Below are 27761 nucleotides of genomic sequence, written 5' to 3' on the forward strand. Positions count from 1 at the left end.
CATGGATAGGAACAACCAACATATGAAAATGGCTATACTCCCAAAATTGTTATACAGATTTAATGCACTCTTAATCAAAATACCCTTACCATACCTCACAGAACTAGAGAAAACATTCCTAAAATTCATTTGGAACCAGAAGAGACTGAGAATATCAAAGGCAATCCTAGGCAACAAAGACAAGGCAGGAGGCATCACAATCCCTGACTTGAAATTATACTATAAAGCCACTGTGATAAAATCAGCATGCTACTGGCAAAAAAACAGACCTGAGGACCAGTGGAAAACATAGAAGATGCGGATACATCTCCAAACACAGTCAGCCATCTTGTCTTTGACAAAGGGGCCAAACATGTTCACTGCAAGAAAGATAACCTCTTTAATAAATGGTGCTGGAAGGACTGACTCTCTACATGCCAAAGACTAAAACTGGACCCATGTCTATCACCATGCACTAAACTGAAGTCAAAATGAATCAAAGATCTAAGTATTAAAGCAGAAACACTAAGTACTGCAAGAGAAAGTAGGTAGAAATCTTCAAGCCATAAGGGTAGGCAGAGAGTTTATGAACAAAATCCAAACTGCATGGGAAATTCTTCAAAGAATCAACAACTGGGATCTCATTTGATTAAAAAGCTTTTTGCACACCAAAAGAATCAACAAGTGAAAAGACAACCCACAGAGTGGGAAAAAATTTTGGCCAATTTTCCCTCAGGCATATAAAAAATTGAGAAAAACCAAACTCCCCCAAATTCAAAGACGCAATCCAAAAATGGGCATCTGAGATGAATACATACATCTCAGATGAAGAAATGCAAATAGCAAATAAATATGTAAAAAATGTTCAACATCATTGGTAATTCAAGAGATGTGAATTAAAACAACACTAAGATTCCGTCTCACCTCAGAAAGAATGGCTGTCATCAAGAAATCCACCATTAATAAATGCTGGAGATGTTGTGGGAAAAAAGGAACCCTTCACTCTTGGTGGGAGTGTAGACTGGGGCAACCATTGTGGAAATCATTGTGGAGATTCCTCAAAAAACTAGGACTAGGGGTCCCATCCACCCAGCTATTCCCCTTCTAGGCATTTTCCCAGAAGAATTAAAAACATCATACCACGGTGATACATGTGCACCCATGTTTGTAGCAGCAGAATTTGTAATAGCTAAATCTTTGAAGCAACCCAAGTGCCCATCAACTGAGGAATTGATAAAAAAGATGTGCTCTTTTTATACAATGGAATACTACTCAGGTATGAAGAAAGATAAACTCGAGGCTTTTGTAGGTAAATGGATGCAACTTGAGACCATACTCATATGTGAAATAAATTAGACTTCCATGTGTAAACATCATATTTTCTCTGTAGTGTAAGAGGCCTAAAGAGTAAATAAAATCCAAAATGTATAGTAGATGTTATGAAATGGGAAGAAAGTGTTCAAAAGGAAAGAGAAATTGGGATGAGGGAGAGGAGAAACAAAGGAAGGGTAAAGGAAAAATAAATTTAAAAAATCTATATACCAGATAGTTAAGATAGTTATACTATGTTTGTATAATGTTGCTTTCTGTGTGGGGTGACAGGTTCTGAGAACAAGGTGTGGTGGATGAAAAGAAAAAACAAGATATAAAAAGTTATGGGATGGGGGCTACAGCCTCTAGAACTGAAGTCTAGATTAGAATTTTCTGTAGGCTTTTGTTAGGCTTCTCACAAAAAGCAGGAGCAGGGGAAATGGGAGGAATCATTAACAGGATTAGCAAGGACAATACAGCTTAATTATCCTAGGAACTGAACTTTGACTTAGCTAGCTATCATGTGATCATTCCTTCAGACATATCTCAGCAAAGCATCTAGTGCTGACCCAGCAGCTTTCCACAGGGACTAAGGTCCTGCTTTCATTTCCTTTTACACTAATGCTTTTGCTAGACTTCCTCCAGAAATGATTATATGGCTTGGTCAGGCTCAAAGTCGCATATAGGTACACTAAAAGGTAAATGATAGAATGTCCTTATCCACAATACTAAGATCCTGCTTTCATTTCCTTTTACACTAATGCTTTTGCTAGACTTCCTCCAGAAACGATTATATGGCTTGGTCAGGCTCAAAGTCTCATATAGGTACACTAAAAGGTAAATGATAGAATGTCCTTATCCACAATACTACTAATTTCTATTAGTTCATTGAAAAGAAAGGTTTGTGCTTATATTGTTTGATCAATTTTTCATGTCTATATGTTGTAACCTGAGAAACTACTTTGAAGATAACAATGCGCAATGTATTAACCATTGTTACTCGCCTGCTGTCTTGTTCTGAAATTTTGTATCATTGTTTCTATTTTTTTTTCTCTTTAAAATAATAATAAATAAAACTAGTGCATTTTATATAGTGAAGCCTCTTGGCCCATGTCAGCCAAGGGAAAGGCAGGCATAAAACTTTGTGGTGTGTCTTCACCTACCTTATTCACTGGATCTGGCTCCACGCAACTTCTGGCTCTTCCTCAAAGTCAAAATGACCATCAAACATAAAGGTTTTGATTCAGTTCAGGACATTGATAGCCAAAGAGGGCTTCTAGAACTGCTTCAGAACTTTAAGAATAATGGGACATCTGTTTGAAGTAAGCGGAACTATTTTGAGAAAGATTAACAATATCTTTACTATGATAAATTTTAAAAATTTAAACATTCACTGTATTTTTTATCATACCATATATTTTTGATAAGACAGGAAGAAAAGGAGGGAGAAGTCCTGAAAATTGTGATTCCTTTTTTGAAAAATATAAAAACTTCTTCAGAGCATCCCCTGTTTGTCCCCTCTCCCAGCTCATAGTCATTTATATGGTATTTCACATGATAATTATTTTTATCCTGAAGTTTATTCTGTAGCAATGTAAGCTAAAAAGGAGATTGAGAAAATGAGTACGTTGCTTGTCCAATTTCCATAGTGGTAGGTGCAAGGGAAAAGGTGATCAGGACTGACATTAATCCCAACTCTTGTAGCAGAAAGAGGGAAACTAGAATTCACTCTTTATATGGAAAAGAGGTGTTGATATTTACATTCCTGGGACAAAAAATATAATATTCAGTGGAAGCGAGGTAAGTCGAAGAAAGGTTAGAGTGATTAATAGTAGATTAATAGTAATTTATAAAGCCTGCCTATAATTAGTGTGGGTCCTTGTTTGTCTGGTGGATATACTTCAGAATGTTGTGTAGCTCTTTGAGAAACTAGATACTAATTTCAGTGTACTATCATATTTAGCACTTGTGGGTCAAGAGTAATACTTTCTAGTGCTGAAGCTGACTATAAAGTTTGCATGGCTGTGAATGGTTTCTTCTGGCAGGCTCAATATTAAAATACCCTAGTGGTTGTAGTTACACAGTTTTGCATATTTTCTTTATGATTTAGCTCTGAAGTCAGCACACTACTGTGGTTAGCTGTGTACCTATCCCACTAGGATGCCAACTAAATCTTGTACCACCCCATCCCTGTGTATTGTCTAAAGCTGATCTTATGCTCTAGGTGTAAAAAGGTATAGTAGTTGCAGAAAGATCCTGTGACTCCCCTAGCCTAAAATGTCTAGTATCTGTCTCACTACACAAAATGTTTGCTGACCCATGATCTCTCTTTAGAGTGAAAAAGTATAGAAAAAGGCTGGTGAATAAAGTCAAAGGATTAGGTATGTGATATAGTTAGGACCTATTTTACACATGGTAGGAAAACAGTTAAGTTGAGCTTTTATTCTTTATTGTAAATAAGGATTACAATAAACATTATACTATTACCAAAAATTAAAATTCTTTAATTAGTATAGTTCCTTTAACTGGCACCACTAAAGATAGGTGGTATTTATAGAATTTTATTGTCAAAAAGAGAAAGAAAAAATGATTTCAAAACATGACATCCCTGGTTTTCTTTCCAAGTAGATTGTTCAGGTACAAATCTTTACAAGAATAAACCTGTCAAAGATTAATACAGATAATTTTATAGTACATAAAGCTCTATAAAACTTATAAACATAAAAGGTTGTAATTTAAAACAATATAATTTTAACTACAGATACATTTACCTATCATACATGAATGATTCAGACTGTTTCATATACATGAAATCAGATAATTTCAGTTCATTTCTAAGTCTGTCTCAGTGTGAGGAACTATATTCATGAATTGTAATTTTTAAAATTTTAAGAATGTGTTATAATTTATGGTTTTCTTGTTTTTGAAGTTCTAATAACTTGATTTACCAATCAGCTCTGCAAACAGACAAGTGCTTTAGTGAAAAAGAAATGTTACATGTTTGCAGTAAGATCAGGCTTTTGAAGAATTTATTCTTAGAGAAAATTGGGAGTTTATTAAAACATAAAAATTCTGGTTAATTTTCAATTCTTGAGGAAAGGAAAGCTATTTCTTAAGACCTTAACCATGTAAATAAATAGTCCATTTACAAAGCTAAGCATTCTGATAAACTTGCCTGGCTGAAAGTATGAAAGTATGAAAGGAGAGATAAATCTGATACTTAAAGAGGATCTGTCCAATAATGATAATTCTGAAGCGTTTTAGCATATAATAGTATAAAACAGAGGGTGTAGCCATTAGAAAAGTTGATTAATATTTGAACTAGTTGTATTTCTAGACATATGACTCAGATCAGTGGTGATGTCAAAGCTTAGAGAAGGAAAGTCTGATGATTTTTGACCTGACAGTTTTAACTGACACTTAAAGGAAAATAACAGTGAAAAAAAGAGTGAATTTCAAAGTCAAAACCCTGTTTTTGCACTGACTAGTCTCTTGGGAAAATTACTGAACTTCTCTGAGATTCTTTTTGCATCTGTCACATTCAGATAACTAATAATACTTTTTTGCTGGCCTGTTGAAATTTTAAAGACTCATAAAGAATCTAGCAGTGTCTTCTACTTAGGGGACACTGAATAAGAGGCGGCATTTTTCATTTGGAGCACTATTAAAATGGATGCAGGATGAGGTGACTAACCCCTTTCTTTTAATTTCTGTGCTTTTCTTCACTAGGTTTTGATAGTTTTAACTAGGTAAAAGTTCTTGGGCTGTGTAGAGAACCAGTAGGAAGGTGAAGCTGACCTGTTCTCTGCTATATACTCTACATAGAAAGGGAAATCTCTGTACTGCTTGCATCTGTTAGGCTCCATGGGCAGAAACCAAGTTTTAATTTTCTCTCCCAGAAACCAGACTGATAGAGATGCTTGTCTTTTTTTTGGTTTGTTTCTTTATCTTCTGGCTGGGACTTGCTAAACTAAATAGGTTTAGAGGTACTTGGAGCTCACATCTTTGTATGGATGGTTATCCTCAAAACCTTGTTCTAGGAAGAAAGAATTCTGAAAGATTGAGCCTTTAGAAGGAACCAAAGATCTCAGTGGGTCTGTGCTAAAAATAGATTAGTGAAAATTCACAAGAATTTTATCTAATTATATGAAAGTAGTCATTCGTTATAACAGTAATATATTAGAGGTCTTTATATCTTTCTGTTTAATTAAAGATCCCATTTCTTTGTAGGAGCCATCATCATCCATTAGATTTTTAATAAGGACAAGAACCATATTATGGGATGGGTGAAGTGATGAAGGAAGGGGAAGCATAGTAGAAATACGTTTCATAGAGAGGACATTATTTCAAGAGAAAGGATAGGTCTCATTTTTATTAATCTTACTGGCCCTTCATAAGAGAAAGTAAGACATTTTATAGACTGAAATAGTTTTGGGAGAATCAAAAATCTAAACTGAAAATGGAGACTATCCTTTCTATGTAGAAGAGAAAGGATATCGAAGAGGAAAGGGTGTTTTGACATCTGGTGGTATAGAATGGCAGTACAGCAAACTGTATTGCCAAAGATCTTTATCAGCTTTGATGAATTTTGGCCTTTCTGAAAAATGATAGGTTTTTATATTTCATGTGTACAAATTGAGTTATTTAGTGATATATTCGACATACTTGGATAAAACTGTTTTATTCCAGTTACAAGTCCTGTAAGATATTATTTGCTAATCAAATAATTATCTTTAATTCTACAGGAATTATATTGCTTGAGGCCATTTTATTTGCCCTGTGATGCTGTATAAATTTAGCAGCTTTCAGACCTTTATTGTTGTATATTGTCATTTTAAGTCAGAATGACACATTAAATTACTTTCTGTTTATATTACAGGGATAAAGAAACAACTGTTATTACTTTTGATTGTTGTCTAAACGATTCTTGAAGTGTAGTTTTACTCTCTGAAAATATTTAGATAATACTAAGTATCGGAAGGAATTGATGCCAAATATTTGTGGAAAATAAAGTAATTATGTAAATTTATCTCTATACTTAATTTCCTTTCAATAAAAACCTTTTGAGATTAAGTTACTCTTTGATAGTGAGTTATATTTGCACTTTACTTTTCTGGAATTCACCCAGGAAATAAGAAAAGCAGTACTCCTCACCTGCTCTGGGCACCTATGTACGCACTTTCTTTATACCAGACTTCCTTGAGACTGTCATGGATAATAAATTCATTACCTGATGTCTAGTTTTTGAGCCCATTGCAGCTTAGAGGAAGAAAATTAGAAGTAGAGAGTGGATCTGCAGTGAGAATATTGAAGCTGAGAGGAGTCAATGGAAAAACTATTACATTAAAAATCATATAAGAACTGAAAATGCACAAGAATCTAGAAGTCGATCCACCTAGATATATCTTGGAACTTCAGTGTGAAACATAACATAGTATGTAACAGTCTCATGATTTGCTGCATCAAGGTAACAAATTATTTTTATCCCTTGTTCCCTTTTAGTAGTATAAGTACATCTATTAGTAAGACATTTACAATTGTGTGTTGCTTTTCTATTTGTAGAGCACTTTCCTGTCTTCATAATAACCTGGTTAAGTTAGGTGTAGCAGATGCTCTTATCATCCTTTTGTAGGTGAAGGAACAGATCTGAAGAGGTATCTGAAACAGTCTACTAAAGACTGAAAAACGAACTCTTGGCACCAACTGTTGCTCTTTCCATTGTGCCTAATTATTTCTGTACTGTAAATAATGTAAATATCAACAAGCCTATCTATCCTAGACTGCTTTGTAGTTAAAACACAACTATATAAAAGTTAGTAGTATGTTTTACAGTGCTTTCCACCCAAAGATGATTAAAACTTTTTTTTAAAAGGTACCTAAAGATAACCATAGTTATTATAAAAAATCTAGATATGTGGAACATTCTCGTGATTTTCTTGTATTTTGACTTCTCCATTCAGTTACCAAGTCTTTCTCCTTTTCCTTTTGAATTATTATCCCAAGCCCATTGTCCTTCGCTGTGTTCACTGCCACCTTGCTGCATTTCTGTATTACCCTATAGCAGTGGTGGTGAACCTATGGCACGCGTGCTGCAGCTGGCTGTTTGTTATCGTTAAAAGCTCTTAAGGCTTACCATCACTACTGTATGGTGTTCTTGTGTTCCTATCTCCAGTCTCTTCAGCTACCTTTTAAATTTATTCTACACTCCTGTCTAATTAACCTATCTTTTTTTGAAACAAGATCTCTCTAGGTAATTCAAGAGCTGGCCTTGAATTTACTGGGTAGCCCAGGCTGGCCTCAAACTTGTAGTAATACTGCTTCTGCCTGGTAAGTGCTGGGGTTACAGGCATGTGCCACCAACCCTGGTTTAACCTTTCCTAGGAACTATTTTGAACTCCGAGTAACTACTTTAAAGATAATAGTACGCAATATATTTAACTGTTGTTACTCTCCTATTATCTTGTTTTGAAATTTTGTTTTTTTTTAAAATAAAATGTAAAAAAAGAACTACTTTTTAAATATCACTTGGCTTTTTAATACGTTTACATAGCTTCTTAAGGCCTAAAGACTCAAGTGGGTATACTTGAATTTACATCCAAGCTGAATATTACTAGTGTCACATATCTGTGGCCATTTTTATGGCCTCTTGTGTTGTTCCTATGTGCATTTCTAGGAAAGATTCATTGGTTTTCCTACTTATTACAGTTTATTTCTATTTCTTTTCCATTGTTCCCTTTAACAGTTTTTGTTTTTAAGATTTCTTTAATACATCTTTCCTGCTAAAATATTCCCATAGGATTTGGGTCTTGGAATTTGTATCTGTACCATCTGCGCGAACTTGTGTCTTTTTTTTTATTGGTCTGTAGGGGAACTGTGGTGCACTTGCAGCCGTACTTGAATTTTGAGCAAGAAAATTTAGAACAGAATCTTGAATCTTTATGCCTTTGTCTGCTCTGTACCATTGTGACTGAAGTGAATCATTGAGCTCAGTACAGTTTCAGTGGCATTTTAAAAGAATAAGCCAATTTGTTGTGGCTTTAGGCTTGATAGGGGTGAAAAAGTAGAGGCTGTGAAGAAAAGATATTGTCTAGCCAAAGGGAATCTATATTTGAGGAAATTTTTTTGGGTTTGTTTTAAGGCTGGAAGGGGTTTCTGTGATCTACTTTACATCTTTTAGTTCTTTTTCTGATTTTTAGTTTCTTCAGTAAGAGTGATATAAGCCTTTAAAAGACTTAAAAGTTTTATCTGATTCTTTAGGATATATGAGAAGAGATTTAGCTTTTGATTTTTCAGCCCTTCCCCCTCTATTCTGGGCTTAGCAAGCTATGTTTATGTATTTGTTACTTTACTGTTTGTTGTGGACTGAATTACGATCCTCCCAAATTTGTACATTGAGGCCCTGACCCCCAAAGTGACTATAGTTAAAGTCTCTTAAGAGGTTTTAAGGTTAAGTGAGGTGATAGTGGTAGGGCCCTAATGGAATAGGACTATGGTATTGTAAGAAGAGGAAGAAAGGTTTCTTCTTCACCCTTCCACCCATGTGAAGATACAGCCAGAAGTAGCCATTTGAAAGAGAGTCAGAGAGAGATTAGTTACTAGAGACCAAATCCTGATAGACCTTATGTTGGATTTTCTGGCCCCAGAACTGTAAGAAAATGAATTTCTATTGTGTACACCACCCAGTCTATCATATTTTTTTTTTACAGCATGAGCAATCTCAGACAGTATTTAATTTATACTTAGTTGTTAGTTTATTATTCTAAATATAAGGCAAAAGGCTGTTTAATATAATTGTTAGAAGGTAGTATTTCTAAACATCTGTGTTTTCAGATGTCATTCTCTGATCACATTCTGTTATCTTTATTCCCATGGTTGGTTGTTAATGCATTTTTGAACATTAATTTTTGTGCATGTATGTGATGCTGGGGATTGAACCCAGGTCTCATGCATACTAGATAAGTATTGTACCACTGAGCTATAATCCAGCCCCTACTCCCTCTTTGATTAAGTTTTATCGTGAAACAGGGTCTTACTAACTTGCCCAGGCTGAGCTTGAACTTGCCATACTCCTGCCTTAGCCTCCTGATTAGCTAGGATTAAAGGTATGTAACATGCCTACCAGCATTAATTTTTTTTATTACTTTGTATTATTTTTTCTGATGAGATTAGCTTTTAGGGATTTTTCTGCTTTATTGTCAGGATCCTTTTAATATCTGAGATGCATTTATTTTATAATAAAATAAATAATTTTTCTTTGATTTTAATCTAATTTTGATTTCTTTGACTATCTGAGAGCTCCAGTATACAGCCTCAGCACCTCAAGAGCAACTTCTTTATTACTCTTTAGTGAATGATACTGGAATTCAAATGGATATGGAATGGGCTTCTCAGATGGCCTTGTTGGCTAAGAAGTTCACTTCTTTTTGATATCCACATGTAAAGAAACACATTAGACTCAAGATATATGTATATATGTAAAAATTTCCTACACTTTTTAAACTTTTTTTTCCCCAGTTCTGCAGTGAGTCAATGGTACTAAATCCTTATAGCATCATTTAAAATTACTTTGGAAAGTTTTAGCTGTTCTTGCATGAAGAAATAGAGTTTTAATAAACCAATTTCATAATAATTATTGTTCACGAAAGTTCATTATTCTGTTTGGCCTTTTACATTACTGATCTTCCTTAAAGGGCTATTCTCATGTAATGCTTTCAGCTAAATCCATTTGTCATACCATAGCTTGTAATTGCTTTATATTTGAAAAATATAATGAATAAATTTATTAATAATCAGTAGCAAATTTTTCTTAGTGTTATTAACCTTAGCATGGCCCTTCACTTATGAGGAGTTAAATGATGCCAGTATTAATACTGTCACTTCAGTTAAAGAATTATATAATAACATTTCATTTTGTTTTTTTTAATAGTTATGACCAAGATTTAACATTTCCAAGCTGTATAATTTTTCACAAATAGTAAACCTAGTTATGGTGTAATCATGTAATGATCCGAAGTTAACAATATGTAAACTGGATCTCCCTTTAGATCATATGGTAAAGATCATCACTTCTTCCCATTTTATTATCTTTTCTTAATATTGGTTGAGTATCCCTTATCTGAAACACTGGGGACCAGAGATGTTTAAAACTGTGGAGTTCTTTGAAATTTAGAATATATGCACAAATGATCAGTTGAGCATCCTTAATACCGTGTCTGAAATTCTCTAAAGACACTATTATGTTCAAAACGTTTCAGATTTTAGGGTATTTTGAATTTTAAATTAGGGATCCTCAACCTGTATAGAAATCCTAGGCAGCTGAGTATCTTGTTTTCTTGAATCCTTAGGCTTGTGAACAGCAGAACTAATGAAGAAAGAGTTCTTCCTATGAAAACAATCTTAAGCTGTCATTTAATTTCTAAATAAATATAGCCTGGAAAATATTAAGTATCTAAAGATAATATTTGTTATGCTCTAATTTAGTAGTGGTCAACCTATGACATGCACGCAGCAGCAGGCTCTTCGTTATCATTGAAAGCTCTAAAAGGTTTGCCATCATTGCTCTAAATGGTCAGTTTTATTTTTTGGCCATCTCTATAAGGCCTTTTTCCATACTAAAACCGACAAACACAGGACAAGTGACAAAAGGCAAAGGAGAAAAGATGAGAGATGAAACCACAGAAAAGGTTAGCAATAGTAATTACTTGAGTGAGAAATTTGTACTGAAGTTTGACAGTAAAGAGCGCATACTAAATGGTAACAAAAGAGAATAGTTGTAAGGACAGAGAAAAGTTGCCAAACAACCTACTCTGTCTTACATAAACAGCCTAGGGCAGTGATAATGAACCTTTTAGAGCTTTTAATGATACAAACAGTCTGCTGCAGTATGCATGCCACTGGCTTAAGGCATCAGTGTGCCAGTCTAAGGGCACAAGGGGTAGCTCAGCAATCCAGAAGCAAAGGGATTAAGAGAAGTTAAGTGTAAGAGATACTACAACAGTTAGATATTTTTGGTAAACATTATATAATAATTTGATACAGCAGAGAAATAATATGACAGGGTAAGGCAGCTTCCCTCTTTAATAATAAAAAACAAGGATATGAAAATCCTTGTTTGTATATCTTTGTTTAGTAAGCTAGGAATTGGGTGTCTCAAATATGACTTGTCTCAATGTGTGATAGAACAAAAAGTACTGGAAAGGGGACCAGGTTCATAAAACTCAGAATCTTGAAAGCTCTGCCTTGGATAAAGTAACTTCTACAGGTCTTAATTTCATTGTACATAACATGTTAACATCTGAACTGTTTACCACCAAAGATGCCAAAAGAGCTAAAATATGTATCATTTTTTTCAAATTGTGAAATCCTATAAAAATTTAAGGACTATAAAATGTTTTCTAGCCTTGAAAAGCACAAACACTAAATGATATAAAGGTATATTTTATATATCTTGCAAATGTTATTTGTTCCAGATATTGTATTTGAAGATTTTTTTTGCCTTTAGAGTCCCCATTCAAATTTCTGTTGTCCAAAGAGTAACAACTTTTTCAAGTGACAATCTTAATTTTGAAATAACATGCAATAACAATAAATTTTTTAATAACATGAGAGTACATCCCTTTAAGCTTTTTGAAGCTGTTGTAAGAAAGTTTGTTGCTAAGAGACTTCAGCTAGGAATTGCTAGGGAATCTTAACATCATATGCTACTCAAACAAGGCGTAGTGATCTCAGCGAGAGTAGTACAGAAAGCTGAATAAAGCTCTGACTGTTGAACCTACATATGAATGTTTTATAAATTTTTGTCAGGATTAGGCTTCTTTGTGTAGAACAGAAATGCCAAAGTAATGGTAATCAAAAAAATACGTATATTTCATTTCTTGTTCGTGTAAAAGAAATCCTGGTATCAAGAATTTGAAGCAGGTATGGGGACTCCATAGATTGTTTTTAAGGAGCCACACTTTTTCTATGTTGGTATTCTAAGCTTCAGCTATCATGTGTACATTCTAGGCAGCAGGATATTTTATTAATTTTGAAAAGTTCTAAATTTGGTTTTAATTTCATTTTTTCCATTACTGAATTTAAAAATTCAATTGATTTTTATAACTTTTTTTTTTTTTTGGTTTTGGTTTTTCTCCGGTACCGGGAACCGAACTCACGACCTTGCGCTTGCCAGGCAGGCGCTTTTGCCGCTGAGCTAAATCCCCAGCCCCCTGATTTTTATATATTGATTTTATATCTTTTGACCTTGCTGAAGTCTGACTTATTAGTCTAGTTGTGTTAGGATTTCACATGGAATCACATCAATCTTCAAGTGAAAACAGTTTTAGTTTTTTCTCATCTTTATACTCTTTATTTTTTTTCTCTCTTTATTGCAATACCTCCATTAATGATAAGAGAAGATATCCTTGTCTTGGTCTGTACCTTAGGAGAAAATATGCATTTCATCCTTAAATGTAACATTAGCTACAGGTTTTTGGTTTTTAATGGATGGCTTTTTAGCACATTGAAGATTCCTCCTATGTTTTTCTTGATGAATTTCACCTTTATTTTAGTGTTGCTTTCTGTTTCTTAAAATAATAAGTGGATGTTGGTTATTTATAGCATTTGATATTCTTTATTTATTATCTGTTCCCCCTCATTAAACATCATGTGTCTTATGCATTAGTGTGTGCTCAGTAAACATCTGTTATGTGAATGAACTGTTACCTAGAGTTAGGGAACATCTGCCTCTTGAGAGAAAAATTTTTTTTTATTTTAAAAATAAAAGGAGGAAAATATTAACTGTCGACATTTTACAAAATAGCAAAGGAACAGTACAGACAATACAGAGTTACAAACAGAGTGGTAGGGAATTAACAGTGCTTGTTGTATTACATATTGATATCGTCAAAGTGGTTTCTCATGAAAACAGATACTGTTGAAAATTTAACTGTTGAAGTTGAATAGTCTGGCACTCTACCATCACCTGGTGGTAGAACGTCTAAATTGCAATGAAAGCTACTTGGGAGATAAACATGGGAGAGCTAAAACTTCAAAAGAATAGAATGATGTGATAGTTATAATTTTAAAATAAACATATGTAACAAGACAGATTTAGCGAATATATTTTACATTTCATAAGTGCAAAAGTGTTTTCTATTTTTCTGAATGCCAGAAAAGGATGAAGGATCAAATTACATATGTTAAAGAAACAAAATAAATGGAAAGAATTGACTAGAAGAGTGAGAGCAAAGACGTTTTTATGTTCGACTTCATTGCACTTACTTGCTGTTAGCTGCTGGGAAAGCTGAAATTTTAAAGAACACAGACTTTCTAGTTTTTTAATCTTATACTACATGTTTAACACATTGCAAGGAAGCTCAGCTTGTGTCCAAAAATGAAATTTAAGACTTATTTTTTTAAAATGCAATTCATTGGAAACATAATTCTGTAAGACATAGTCTAGAACTTAGTTGGATTTATCTGTTACATCAGCTAGCATCTTAGAGTAAAACCACCATTTATCCCTCTACACTATTGTAATTACTATAGTGTAGTTTCATTTCTCAGTCTCCAAGAAAAGAACCATGTACTAAATATATGTTAATAAAAGTTTTTAAAAATGCAATTCAAATAATAAAATTTTCTTATTGAGTTAAAATGGTCACTCTTAGCATAAAATATTAATAATTTTACAGAAAGGTTATTCTTTCTTACCATTAAAATATCCTAGGGTAATAGTGATGGGAGTACTGTTTTAGTAATAAAAATTATCATGTGGATAAGTTCCCTAGAAGGCCCCATGATGGTAATACCCCTGGATGTTGTCTTTAAAGAAAACTGCTGAGAGGCAATAATTTTTTTTTGTATGTGTCCCATTTTCATTAATGCATGGTAATTGATGGAGTTGCAGTGACTTGTAGCAGTAATGAGTTCTAAACATAATAATGCACTCTTTTCTAATAAGTGAGCACTGCTGGGGTTTAAAAGCATACTAAATCAGTTGCTTTAGTATGAATTTATTAGTTTTTTTCAGCATTAGCTTTAATAGTAGTTATTTACATAAGCGTACATCCCATTAACCGCCATCAGGGCTGGAAAACATGCTGAACTGTTCATATTTTCATATAATTATTGAACATAATGGTTTCATTTGCATTTCTAAACAGTGATGTTTCTGTCAGCCTTGGAAATAGTGTCTTTACGCAGTCCCTATTTCACATCCACTTATTTGACATCGTTAAATTTTATGCTAATGTGTTTCCCTAGAATATCATCAGTAGGACAGATGCTTGTGCTTTAATATACAAATCAGGGATGCTTTTCCATCCCCCAAATGGCAAAGGAAATTTTTAAAAATCTGCAGTTTTAGATACAAAGTCTGTCTCCATATAAATAGGTTTATGAAATAAAACATTCAGGGTTAAATGTTATAATGTGGTATCTCTTCAAAGTGCTTTATTTTGAAAGCTTTCTAGTGGACTTGGGTTAGTTTTGTTGTCTTGAATAAGGAGCTTAGTCTTAGTAAAGATCTTGTTGCTTATGAATATTTAGAGTTCTGCTTCTGAAATGTTGATCTTGAGATTCAGGTTTTTCGGTGCTTTGAATATATCAGACCACAGTGTTAGTTTTTAAAATATTCTCAGTAGTTTTGTTCCTTTAAGTCCCAACTTGGGTGTAAAATCGTATGGTGGATGCTGTTATGTTAATGCTGTGGGGCATCATAGCTTTTTATATGTATTTAGAAAATGTTCAGTGTAAAAAGTATGAGTCAGTTGGTTAGGGAGGCCTGTCAGGTGAAGGGGCAGTAATAGAAGGACAGCTTTTATTGTTTGTCCAGAGAAGGACAAACTCCTTTTGTTTTGAAGCTTTTTTTTTTTGGTACAGGGAATTGAACTCAGGACCTCGAGTTTACCAGGCAGGTGCTGTGCCACTGAGCTGTATCCCCAGCCCTCGTATTCGTTTAGAGTCTGTGTGTACTATCAGCTTCTGTTTCTCCAACATGTGTGAATGCTTCTTAGAGTATTGTCAATCACACGGCTGGAAAATTTTAAGCAACAGTAATCAATTAAAGAACTGTTTTGAGAGTTGACTCAGGACTTTTTGGTGGTGGAAGGGTGGGCATGAAGTCACTCACAGTTTTTGGTCTCTATGGGCCTCTTTTCTTGTTCTTTGACAGCTCCAGGCAGCATTTTGCTGTGGACTCTTAGTGGACCTGCAGTGCTGGAGCTGACTCTGCACAGTTCAAAACGCAAGGTTGGCAGTCTAACAAGATAGAGTAAGAAGCAGCTTTGAGAGGAGTTCTTGCCCCAAATTACTTGCTAAAAATATATTAGAACTGATATAGCATAAAACTGATGCAGCATAAAAGGATTATTTGGAAAGAACTATTACTTAGCTTAACAGGTCAGGCGGCAACTGAAATTTTTGCAAGGACTTCTGTTCTTTGGGGAATTGCCAAGAAAGGAATATGATAAGAGTTATAAAGAAACTACTATAAGACTAGAGTTTCATAGCTGTTCGTTTTTATCCCCATTTTTAAAAAGAATTTTCTATATGATTTCTTAAAGTAGTGTGAGATAAGTATTTCTTAAAATGTTAACATCTTCCATCATATTGAAAGCATTGACTTGGCTCTCCTGTCATTTGTTGCTAAATCTGTTGTCAGATCAGATATCGTATATGAAAGTACAAAGAGAAAGTTCTGAAAATCCGGTTTTACTTATTGTAAATTGGGCAATATTTTCAGCTTTTCATAAAGCTATTTGTGATGGCATCCTTCAGCAATAATTTTTGTTTATATTTTGGTCAGGGCAGTTTGCTACAAAGGTAAAGAAACATTTCCTATCACCACATTTGTCCTTTTGTCTTCTTTGTATAATCTTCCTTTTCTGGAAAGTGGTTAGCATTGAAATGAAAATTTCATTTGCCTATTCATTGTTAAAGTTTCATGACATTTTATTTGACAAGTTGCACCTGAACATCTCTGTGGGCTGTAGAACTTACTACCTTCAAAGAAGCAAGAGAGGCATGCTTTAAGTGCTTTGTGACTGATTTCCCTCACTTTAGATGATAAAAGAATTCTTAATTATGTTTTAAGATAGTTTTTTGTACACTTTTTTATAAGTTAAAAATTCTAAACAAAGTCAGATATTGCCTATAAGGTACCAGCCAGTTGGGAGGACTTTACATGTTTAGTTATACTTACTTTCTTTTTTATGGCTTGGTGAACACAATTACTGCCTCCTCTTTAGAGATGATGAAAGTACTTAGAAATAACCCTCGAGCACTGTGAGATGCCTTAGCCCCACCTGTTCTGCAAGGCTGCAGGGACTCTTTGGCAGCCACTGCATTGCATCTGTTCAAGGAAATTTTAATTTGGGGTATTTGATTTTTCACTGCATGTATTTTGTTTTAGTTAGCTAGGACATAAATTATTCTTCCCTAGCCTCTAGAGATATTTGCAAGTATATATCCATTACTTTTCCCTTAACTCCCTGCCTAGTCCTGGTGTTTGAGGATATACAAGAACATGTGAACTGTTTGATAATAAATGTCTTACTCAATTAAAAAATGTAACTTATTAAACTTTAAAATTGATATGTATCCATTTGAAACATTTTTGAGTCATATAGGATATTGTTTCATTTTTGAAATTATCAGTTTGTAACATAGAAGATGTGATCAAAATATGTACATGATGAGTATTTAAATGAAAATTTATGAAGTAAAATGTCACTAATTCACCTCAAAATACTTTCTCTTCTAACACATTTATCCCATTCCTGAAGCAGTTCTGGAAATCCTCTTTTGTAAGTATCTTTATGTGGTATGATTTTTAAAAAAGATAAAGGTAACTGCTGCTGCCAGATGCCATCCAGTGGGAAGGTAGGCTCTAAAAAACATTATGATCGGGTGTGTCCTTGTACACGTTATTCACCAGATCTGGCACTGGGCGACTTCTGGGTCTTTCCCACAATCAAAATGACCATGAAAGGTAAGTGTTTTAAATCGATTCGGGACATCAAGGCAGCCATAAGAGTGCAACAAGAGACATTACAAAAGAGGACTTGCACAGCTTCATCAGAAAGTGGCAAGAACAATGTGTTCAAACCAAGGGGGAGTATTTTTCAGGGGATTAGTGGCAATGTATTTTTCACTGTAATAATTTTTAAGGTTAAACATTTCACTGTAGTTTTCGATCATACCTTATACTTCCATTTAATTATTTGAAGGCATGTAGGTCTAATATGACATCACAGTGAAAAGTTAAAAATTTTTAGATCTCTTGCATTTAATTTTGTAATTATATTTTGCAATTAATTATATTTTAGTTAAGGTAAAATATTAAACATCTCCAGCACAACAGATAAATCAGACAAAAGGTAAAGGAATTTATGAAAGTACCCTGCTTGCTGGGCATAGTGGCACACGCCTGTAATCCCAGGACTTGGGAGGCTAAGGCAGGAAGATTGCTGTGACTTCAAGGCCAGCCTGGGCTACAAATTAAGTTCAAGGCCAGCCTGAACTGTATAGTGCAGTGCAACCCAGTCTCAGAAAGACAAAAAAGAGAAAGTTCTCTACATGGTTTTGTGCTTAAATGCTTAGGTCTTAACTGTGAGGGTCGAGAGAGAGGACCCAAAAGGAAAGGAAATACAAAATTAATGTGATTTTAGGGGAAATGTTGGGAAAATAACATTTTCATTGAGCTCATTTGGTGCTCAGACCACCTGTGCTCTAGTAAGCCAAGTAGATAAGAAAATCCGTGTAATATGTGCAAATCACTGACCTTGCTGAAATTTCAATTCCTTCTCTGAAAAGTGAGAGTAATACTCTATACTTCAATGGGCTTATTGTGAATATTAGATGAGATGTCATTTCAAATGCTTTGTACCATAACAAGCACATTTAAATCACTCAAAGAAATATTTTCTGTCCTTGACTTTTTAGAAGTGTGCATAGCTGAAGTGACCCAACCTTTATTTTTTTTCTCTTGTTTTCCTAGTTTCTTACCAGGTACAGTCCATGGATTTGTAATGTGAGCATCTCCAGCAGCACCTGGAAACTTGAGCAAAATTCATACTTTTAGGCTTCACAGCATACTTAACTTTTTTATAATCTGCATTTTGACAATATTCACCAGGTGGTCTATACATTAAAGTGTACTAATTTCTTATAATAAGGAATGTTTTATTAATAGATGTAGGCACTGTATGCTTTTCCTCTCTTTTCTAAGCTTAAAAATTTGTAGCTTTGGAAGAGAATAGGAAGTGAAACATGTTAATGTGCATTCTGCTGTTGGATTATTGTTCAGTTTTCAGATGTGTGATTCAAAGCTTCTCTATACACATTTTTAAAATCTACTTGTTCTATCATTTCTTCAGAAAGGGATATTAAATATTTGAATATGCATGTAGATTTATCTCTTTATCCTTACAGTTTTATCTGGTTTTGCTTCAGATATTTTGAAGATCCATTTTTCGTTTTACATAATATTCTTTGTGCTGAAATCTACATTGTGTAATGTTTAGTCACCTGCTGTGGTCTTTTTTTCCACTAGCTTTACCACAGGGCATATCTTTTTGTATCCTATGAGTTAAATTAATTGTGTCTTTATATTTAAAGTACATTTCTCATAGTGAGCACATAAGTAAGTCTTAAATACAATCTCTTATTTATGTCTTTTGAAATATTTATAGACTACTTATAGACTTTGGAATTATTTATAGACTTTATAGGTAGGTTTATCATTTTGCAATCTGTTTCATTTGAACTTTGTCTCTCTTTCTTTTTTTCTGCCTTATTTTAATAAATAGGTAAATTTGTCTCTTTTATTAGCTTATTACTTATGACTGTTCAGTTTGGTATTTGGTATTTAGTGGTTGCTATAAGATGTGTCTATATACTTCTAATCACAGTCAGCTTTCGATTGGTGGTTTATACTACTAGAGCTACCTTACAATAATGTAATTCTATTTTTTTTTCTTTCTGATCATTTGTGTAGGGATTGTGATTGTTTTGTAGATTCTTTGTAAATTTTCACATAGACAATCATGTCTGCAAGTAAGGATGTGTTATGTTTTCCTTTCTAATCTATATGTGATTTTTTTTTTTGTCTTATTGCACTAATTAGAACTTCCAATTCAACTTTGAATGAAAGGTGTGGAAGAGGAAATCTTTGCCAGATTTTGGTGAAAAAGCATTTAGTCTCTGACCATTAAGTATAATTTGAGCTATAAAATTTTACCTAGGTGCCCTTTGTTAGGTTAAAAGTTCTTCCTACTACTAGTTTGCTGATATATCCTTTTTTTAAAATTAAAAATGAATATGGGATTTTGTTGAAAGCTTTTTCATTGTAAAAATTGATATGATAATGTAAAGAAGTTTCTTTCTTTGGTCTATTAATGTGTAATACTACATTGATTTTTTTTCAGTATTAGCAAGCTTTGCATTCCTGGGCTGAATCTTACCTAGTATGATGTATTACTCTGTTATATGTTGCTTGATACTATTAGTTAATATTTTGTTAAGGAATTTTGCTTAATGAGAGATATTAGACTGTAGTTTTCCTTTCTTGTAATATCTTCATCAAGGTATGAGTATTTTGGGAAGCATTTCCCCTTTCAGATTCCTACAAAAATTTGTATAGAATGAGTTTTAATATTTTTATTAAGTTTTTATTAAAATTCACTAATGAAAACACCTGAGTCAAGAGTGGGTTTTCCCCTTTTCAGAAGGAAACATTTTTAACTATATATTCAACTTAACTGTCATCAAGGTTACTTATTTCTTCTCGAATAAGCTTTGATAGGTTTTTGTCTTTCAGTGAATTTTCCATTTTATCATTCTTTTCAAATTTATATCCATAAAGTGGTATAGAAATTTAGGAATTACCTGAATTGTTTTCTTGACTTATATTTTAAGTAACTTGAAATAAAACAATATTTATTTTTCTTCTTTGAAATACACTTACTAAAAGTATGTATAAAACATCATTTCCTCCTTTGGCTCAATTTGTTACTTTTTAAGCTTTGAGCCAACAGGTTAACTTCAGGGACACAGTTGTTTTGGGGACCCTAATTTATATTATTTATGTTAGCAGCTTACAATTTGACTCTCTGAAACCTATAAAGATTTTTATAGCTAAGTCTGACCATATTTTTGCAAACAAATTTAGGAGACTATTTGTCAGTCGTGAATATATTTACATGAGATTGGAGGACAGAATTTGCAGCTGTGTGAATCCAGAGTGTATATTAATTATTACTTGTATACAAACATAAACATTGCTGATTATTTATAATGATATATGTAAATTGAGCCATCACCCCCCTTTTTATCATATATAGCATTCTGAAATGAACTTTATTGACAATGTAAGTTTATGGGAAAATTCCTTTACCTAAGCCGAATTGGGTAGGCTTTATTATGTACCTTGGCTTAGTAAGTAGTGACAGAAATGAATCAGGAGTTTGTCTGTGTGTACATTTCATCCCAGTTATTTATTCCTGTTTCTAATTTTCCATGAAAAGATATATGTCTTTTTATACTAAGTTAATACTGAGTAACCCACTTTGGCCAAATAGAATAAGGCTGAAGCTATTATATCATTCTCAAACCTGGGTTTTTACACATGACACTGAGTATTTCCTATTGTCTTCTTGCTTTTCTGTCATTGTCATGAGAAACATGCCAGGGGGAAGAATGAAACGTCTTTGAAACCAATCTGCCCCTAGCTGCCCACTGTAGTAGTGTCATACATTATTAGTATCCTAGTAGCTCCTCTTTTGGTTCCTTCTAGCCACTATCACCCTTCAGTTTTTTAAGGTTGAAAAATACTGCTTCACAGATATTTAGCACGTGGTCTTTGTCTGCTCATTTGCCTGAACATTTGGATCATTTCCCCAACTTGGCTATTGTGAATATATTCTTTTTTTTTTTTTGATATATATTTTATCTATCCTCATGTTAGTTTTTAAAATTTTATAAGATAATTTGAAAATATTCTAAGATAATGCCATTGTAAAGCTTCCCATTGGACTTTTCAAGTTAGTCTTATTTTGTAAATATCTGGCAGATTTTTTGTTTTCCACTTGTATTTTTGTTCTTTACCACAGGTTACCACTAGGAATTTGTGGAAAATTTTCTAATTTATTTTCACTGTTTTATCTACTATTAAATACATTTTAGTATTTAATGCCTTTCACAGCTAATACATTTTCAGCCTTTAATCTTACTTTGAAGTAGTAAGTTATTTAGTAATGATGTTCACTGCACTGATGTTTGGGAAGTTGTAGTGACAGTTTAGTGAGGGTAATAAGGTTTTACTTAGTTTTGGGAAACACACTTCAGTGTTAAAACTTTAAAAACAGTTTCTTAATTTTATATACAGTAAGTGTTGGGGAATTCTTTCCTTGTAATTTTCATTTGTGTTTAAGAATGCTAGGGATTAAGCCCAGGGCCTCAAGCATGCTATCCATTTCTCTATCACTGAACTATGCCCCCAGCCATGTTCTGTTTACATGTGAAGCATCTTAGTCTTCTCTCCCAGACTGATAATAACTGTATTTAATTACTTCTATTATGTGACTTTAAGAAGTAGAAGTACACTATAGTATACTAAGATTCTTTCCATAGCTGTGTATCAGGGTCATTTATAGTGATAAGAATAAGTAATAAGAGTGAAAGAGTAGTGACTATTATATTTAGAAAATAAAGCTCACAAAGGTTAATAACATGTGTAAGATCAATCATTTAGTAAGTAGTCTAACTTTTGTCAAATCATTGCGATGACTTTAGGTATGAATTTATTTCTGTTTATCCTACTTAAAATTCAATGTCATCATGAATCTGCAGATTTATATGTTATTGCTAGTGAATATTATTGAGTTATTATTTCATTATATATTGCTGTTGCCCCATCATTATTTGCTTTATGGAAACTGAGTAGGGATATTTTAGATAACTTTATTCTCTTCATATAATTTTATTTCTCTTCCTGTTGTCTTCTCCATGCTTCATTCTCACTAACTTGTTCAGGTCTCATATAAATCTGTTTTTCTCTTCATTTATTTTTCTTTCCTTAAACATATTTTGGAAAGATAATTCTAAAATGCTTCTCTGAAACTGTTTTAAATCTGTTTATGTTGTCCATTATTTTGCTGATTTTTACTTATGGTGCCCTCCATGCATGTTTACTGAACTATTGATTGAATTGCTCATTTGCTTTTTTTTAATCTTTGTGAATTTTTGGAGGAGTATGATGAAGTTAGTTTTTACCAAAGTAGCTTTAAGTTTTTTCTTAGTTTTTTTATGCGTTAATCTTTGTAATCAAAATAATCATCTTCTACGACCTCAGGCTTTGTTTTCATAAAATCCTAAGCTATCTTTAAAAAACAAATAAAAATCTCCTAGAACTAAGTAAGCTTAGTAACACTAGAGGATCCAACATACAACATAGAAATCTAAGATCCACAAATATAGGATCCAAGATCAGCATATAAGTATCTGTTGCAGTGAATGATTGAAAACAGATTTTAAAAAGCAGCAGCATTGTTATGGTTTATGTCTGGGTGTCCCCCCCCCAAAGCCTCATGCGGTCATGGGGCAGGCTTTTAGAGTTTGATTGATTATGGATGTGAGAGCTACACCTGCCCTGGGGTGGATAGTTTGCATATGTAAGGGAGAGGAAGGGGCTGCTTGCCGCCATTCCTCCATTTTGTGGTTGTTGCTTTTGGTGTGTTCTGCCACCATGAGCTGTAGCCCTCTGCCATGTGCCACTCTGCCTTGTAACCTGCCAAGTACGGACTGAAACCTCCACAACCTGTAAGCAAAATAAACCTTTCCTTCCTAAATTTTGGGCTTCAGATGTTTTGTCTCAGCAACGAGAGAAGAGTAACCAAGACAAGCATTTATAAAACCTCCCTTGTAAATGAAACAAGTGTTAACTTATACACATTGATCTGTCTTGATGCTCTTTGACTCATTCTTCTAACATTACCAGTTTGCTTTTTAAAAGCTCATTCAGAAAATTTCATTTCAGATATTCAATTATAAATATCCATTTTATGCTGTATTTCCTCTTTTGTGTGGATTTCCATATATATTTATTCATTATGAATATAGTCATAGCTATTTTATTTTATTTTATTTTTGGTACCAGGAATCAAACTCAGGATGTTGTGATTGCCAGTCAGGTGCTTATCTTGCTGAGCTTTATCCCTGGCCTACTCACAGCTATTTTAAATCTCTGTTGGATAACTAATATTTGGATCATTTTAGGGTTGGTCTTCATTGATTGCCTTTAGGTAGTATGTTATTGGGTAGTACTTTCTTTTAATTTTGTGTTATCTCATGATTAATGACATTTTGTAGACAGTTTGCATTCTGTTGTATTCCTCTGAAAAGTTTTGCATTTCATTTTGTTTCCCCTAAAGTCAGACACTAAACTGTTTTCTGAGTTTGGATAAAATATATTCAGTTCATTTAATCCTAGGTGGGCTGCTTAGACACTTTTTCTGTGTATGTGTAATTTAGCTGTCAGAGGTTTAGACAGTTGCATATAGGATTTGTGTACTTTCTTTCTTCCTCCTGCAGTGTTCCCCCTCAGTTTCCATCTACCATTAATACATGTAACTCTGGTTCTCTGATTTAGCAACTGCTACTGTGTCTATCTGACATTTAGCCATTTTGTTTAGCTTAGACTGGGGACTCCTATACTCAAGTCAAAAAGGTGGCTTAAAAACAGAAAATTTAGCCTGTGCTCAGTCTAGCCCGTAACCCTCCTCCCACTCCTGTCAGGCGGCTGGGGCAGTGGCAAGGGTGGAAGCAGTGAGGGAGGCAGCAAAGTCTTGAGGACTAGCATCCCGACATTCTCTGCCTACCTAGCCTAGGTTGGCGCTGGGAGCCGTGGGCTGCACAGGCTCCTGAGGGCAAGTGGTGACCAGGGTTCAAGCCCCTATCTTGGCCCTTTCCCCTGTGTCAGGTGCCAGTCTATCCACTGCCCCCCCATACACACACACACACACACACTCAGGTGGCAGTCCAGGATGGGGGTGAACACTGTGCATGGTTCCACAGGGGCTGTGGCTCCACAACCCTGTGCTGAAGGAATGCATCTGGGCACCAGACACTATCCACGCATCTACATTCTGGACACTTGATTCTCCTTCTCCTCCAGTGTGGGCATCAGCAGGTGGTGATTTTTGCATCAGTGTCATGAGGATCTCAGTGCCAGTCTATGAAAATTAAAATCTCGCTTATTTGTGATTCATGGACAGCCAACGGATGTATTTCCCTGGATTTTCAAGGAGTGGAATATTACTAAACTTTCAATTGTACAAATTTAATATATGTTATATGACCTAGACAAGATCATAGAACTCAATGGTGGATAGCAGCCTCTACAAAAAGTTCAAACACTGATCAGTAAAATGGAGCCACTGGAGATTCTAGTGGAAATGATTACTTCAGAAGTGATAGAAAAGTGCATCATGGTGAGAAATACAGACTTCCTTCCCTGGAAGAGCTGGGTTTTGATACTGATGGCTTACTCTCTACAATGTGGCCAGGAAGAGAAACTGAAGCACTTACACGTTTGGAAAGGTATTTGGCAAAAAAAGCTTGGGTAACAAACTTTTAAAGACTTTGAATGAATGCCAACTTCCTGCTCACAAGCCCTACTGGGCTTAGCCCTTACCTCCCATTTGGTTATTTATCCTGTCAGCTGTTTTACTTCAGTCTAGTAGATCTCTACCTAGAGGTAAAGAACAACAGTTCCCCTCTCCTTTGTCTGTATGGGCAACACTTATGGTGTAAATTTTTCTACACAGCAGCGACAAATAGTCGATGCTTTGATAAGATGGAAGGAAGCCCCATCTGTGTTCAGATTCCTTGGGATAATCCTGAGGCTTTGGGCAAGTGGGGAGAGAGCCCAACAGGCTTTCCATATTTTGATGCTAACATGACTCAGCTTCACTAGGAGGATTAGATTCACCACCTACGGCCAGGCACCCCATCACATGCTTCCTGACACCAGGGAACCTGTGGGTTAGCTGGGAAGAAGGAATGAAAATATTTGAAGAATTACTGCTTGTTGCAGATTAGAGCATAAATGCTGGAAGTTGGATGTGGCCATCTTGTAGTTCCTTTTTCCAACAGTTTTTTTTTCACTCCTATTGCCCTGCTGGTTTTGGTAGGAGAACAGATCCCAATGGAGACTGTATCACTATTGCTTATCCTAAGAGGCTTGGCTTCCTTGCAATATCTATTTATGATCCCTGGAATGCACCAGAAAGCAGCCAGAAGTAACCAAGGGTTTGATGGGAGTGAATTACCCCAAGCCAGTGGTGAACCGTGCTGAGGCCAGCCACCTGAACACTGAGCAGTTGAAGCAGGTCTACCAGCAGCTGTCATGGTACCGAGGGCTAAGTCTTCTTGCATCAGTGCCTTCCAATCCCAGTGGGAGTGGAGGTCTAATGGGCTGTGTTCCCAGAGAAAGTATTCCAGGTGGCAGTATAGCCAGCCTTTCCTGGTCCTCATCTCAGTCCAAGAAGTTTCTTTTTGTAATCCTGTGGAAAAGTTATTGGAATTCTAGTAAGTTAATTCCAATCTATCACTTCAGTGCAACCCATGGAAGTGATAGATTGGAATTAACTCTCTAGAATTAATTCCAGTACAACCCATGCCAAAGACATTAAGGCATATTTGTAGTTGTGGGGAGTCAAGGGGGTCCTAAGTCCAGCTATGGTGATCGTTAAAACTGGAACAAAGGCCTCTACCCAGGGCCAAGCCGATGTTTTATTAATTTGTGAAGAAGGGAGTGGCTTGAGGATGACTGACTGTGAGAATGGTAGGAAGTAGATGAGTGTTGTGAGCTGGGCTGGGTAGGTGGTCTGAAGTTAACCTCTACAGTATGCAGAAAGAAGGACATGCAGAAGGAGTAACCTGCATAATGCAGCTGAGGTAGTATGTAATGTTTTAGGGTTGGTGCTTCAGCTCTGATTTGTAGTTTTTTATGCACTGGAAAGTCATAGCTTGTTATCTCAAGGCTCAGTCCCAGCTGAGACAGCATAGAGCACACCTCTCCATCCCACCTATTGTGCATGGTTTTTTGGGGGTGCTACAGGGTTGGCATACCACTGATCTGTCACCTTGCTTCAGAGATTACACATCAGCACCTCTGCTGGACCAATTTGCAATGCTTAAAGCCAATTGAAGGGAAGGAAAAGTCCTAGACCTGTGCATATCAATACATGGAAATAGGGGCAGATTTGGCCAGAGTGGGTATAATTGCTCCAAGGAGAGTTGTCCAGTTGGTCCTCCGCAGGGCAGCAACAGTGGAAGTTGTGCCCAAGGGAGTGGCATCTTACACTGTGTGCATGGAGATGGTCAGCAGGCTCACCAGTTGAAGCCAGGGTGGAGCTCCATGGGCTCTGCTGGGCAGTGGGAAGCGGCCCAGTCAGAGGACGACACACAAAGCATGGTCCCAGGGTCCAGGGGCAGAGGACTAACTGACTTGAGAACATTCGGAAGGAATACTGTTGCAGCTGAAATTGATGGGGGATCAGTCCATTTCAGTTAAATTATTTTTAAAAAGCAGTTACATTTTGAATGTTTTATTTCTAAAGACATTTCTGTGGTTTGTAGCTTTTTAAAGTATTTCACATAGGGCAAATGGTAATTTGTGTATAAAGAACTTGAGAAAAGAATTTGCTTAATGTAAATATAGTCACAATTAGTATAGACACATCAATATATTTTTGATAAATTTTCATATATGGTAAAAATTTAAGTTACAAACTGATACTCTGTTATCAGACTTAAATGTTTTGAAAGCCACTGTGGGAAAATAGGTTTTTAGACTTTCTTAAAAGACTTAAAATTTTAGGGCAAAATTTTCTTCACAGCATTCTTTGATCTTATTTTGGACTCTTTCATAATTATGTTTTAGAAATATACATAATCAGAATTAGTAGATTTAGGGGCTGGGGATTTAGCTCAGTGGCACAGCACCTGCCTGGCAAGTGCGAGGTCAAGAGTTCAATTCCTGGTACTGGAAAAAACCAAAAAAAAAAAAGAATTAGTAGATTTAGCTTAGTGCTTTTAAAGTTTCACATATGCCTAAGCTGTGCAAGGATCATGTGTTAAGTCTCTGTCTCCCTGCTTTTGTTCATTTACAGCTAAAGTGACTTTGTTACAAAAATATATGCAGATATGGGGAAAAAAGAGCAGGAAATTTCACCTACTGTTTTTCTGTTCTTTTAGTTGGCAGCTCCTCTCCTTTTTTTTCTGTTTCTTCTTCATCTCCAATGACTGTGGTTTTATTTGTTTATTTTTAATGTTTAGAGTTTTCATGTCATTAGCTTTAAGTTGTTTGTAAGAAGGTTAGTTCAAAATAAACGGGGCTGGGAATTTAGCTCAGCGGCAAAGTGTCTGCCTGGCAAGCGCAAGGTCGTGAGTTCAATTCCTGGTACTGGAAGAAAAACAAACAAAAA

At 35.0% G+C, this 27761-nt stretch overlaps 1 protein-coding gene and 1 pseudogene across 10 annotated transcripts in view; both read left to right on the forward strand.

Moving 5' to 3' along the window:
- The window catches only part of Kiaa1328 (KIAA1328 ortholog), a 293177-nt gene that overhangs the window by 66736 nt on the left and 198680 nt on the right, over positions 1–27761 (forward strand). The window lies entirely within an intron of this gene.
- LOC102013359 lies at positions 23776–27724 on the forward strand (annotated as a pseudogene).

This window comes from Chinchilla lanigera, unplaced genomic scaffold, assembly GCF_000276665.1.
Source record: "Chinchilla lanigera isolate Chin_1 unplaced genomic scaffold, ChiLan1.0 scaffold00001, whole genome shotgun sequence".
NCBI lineage: Eukaryota > Metazoa > Chordata > Mammalia > Rodentia > Chinchillidae > Chinchilla > Chinchilla lanigera.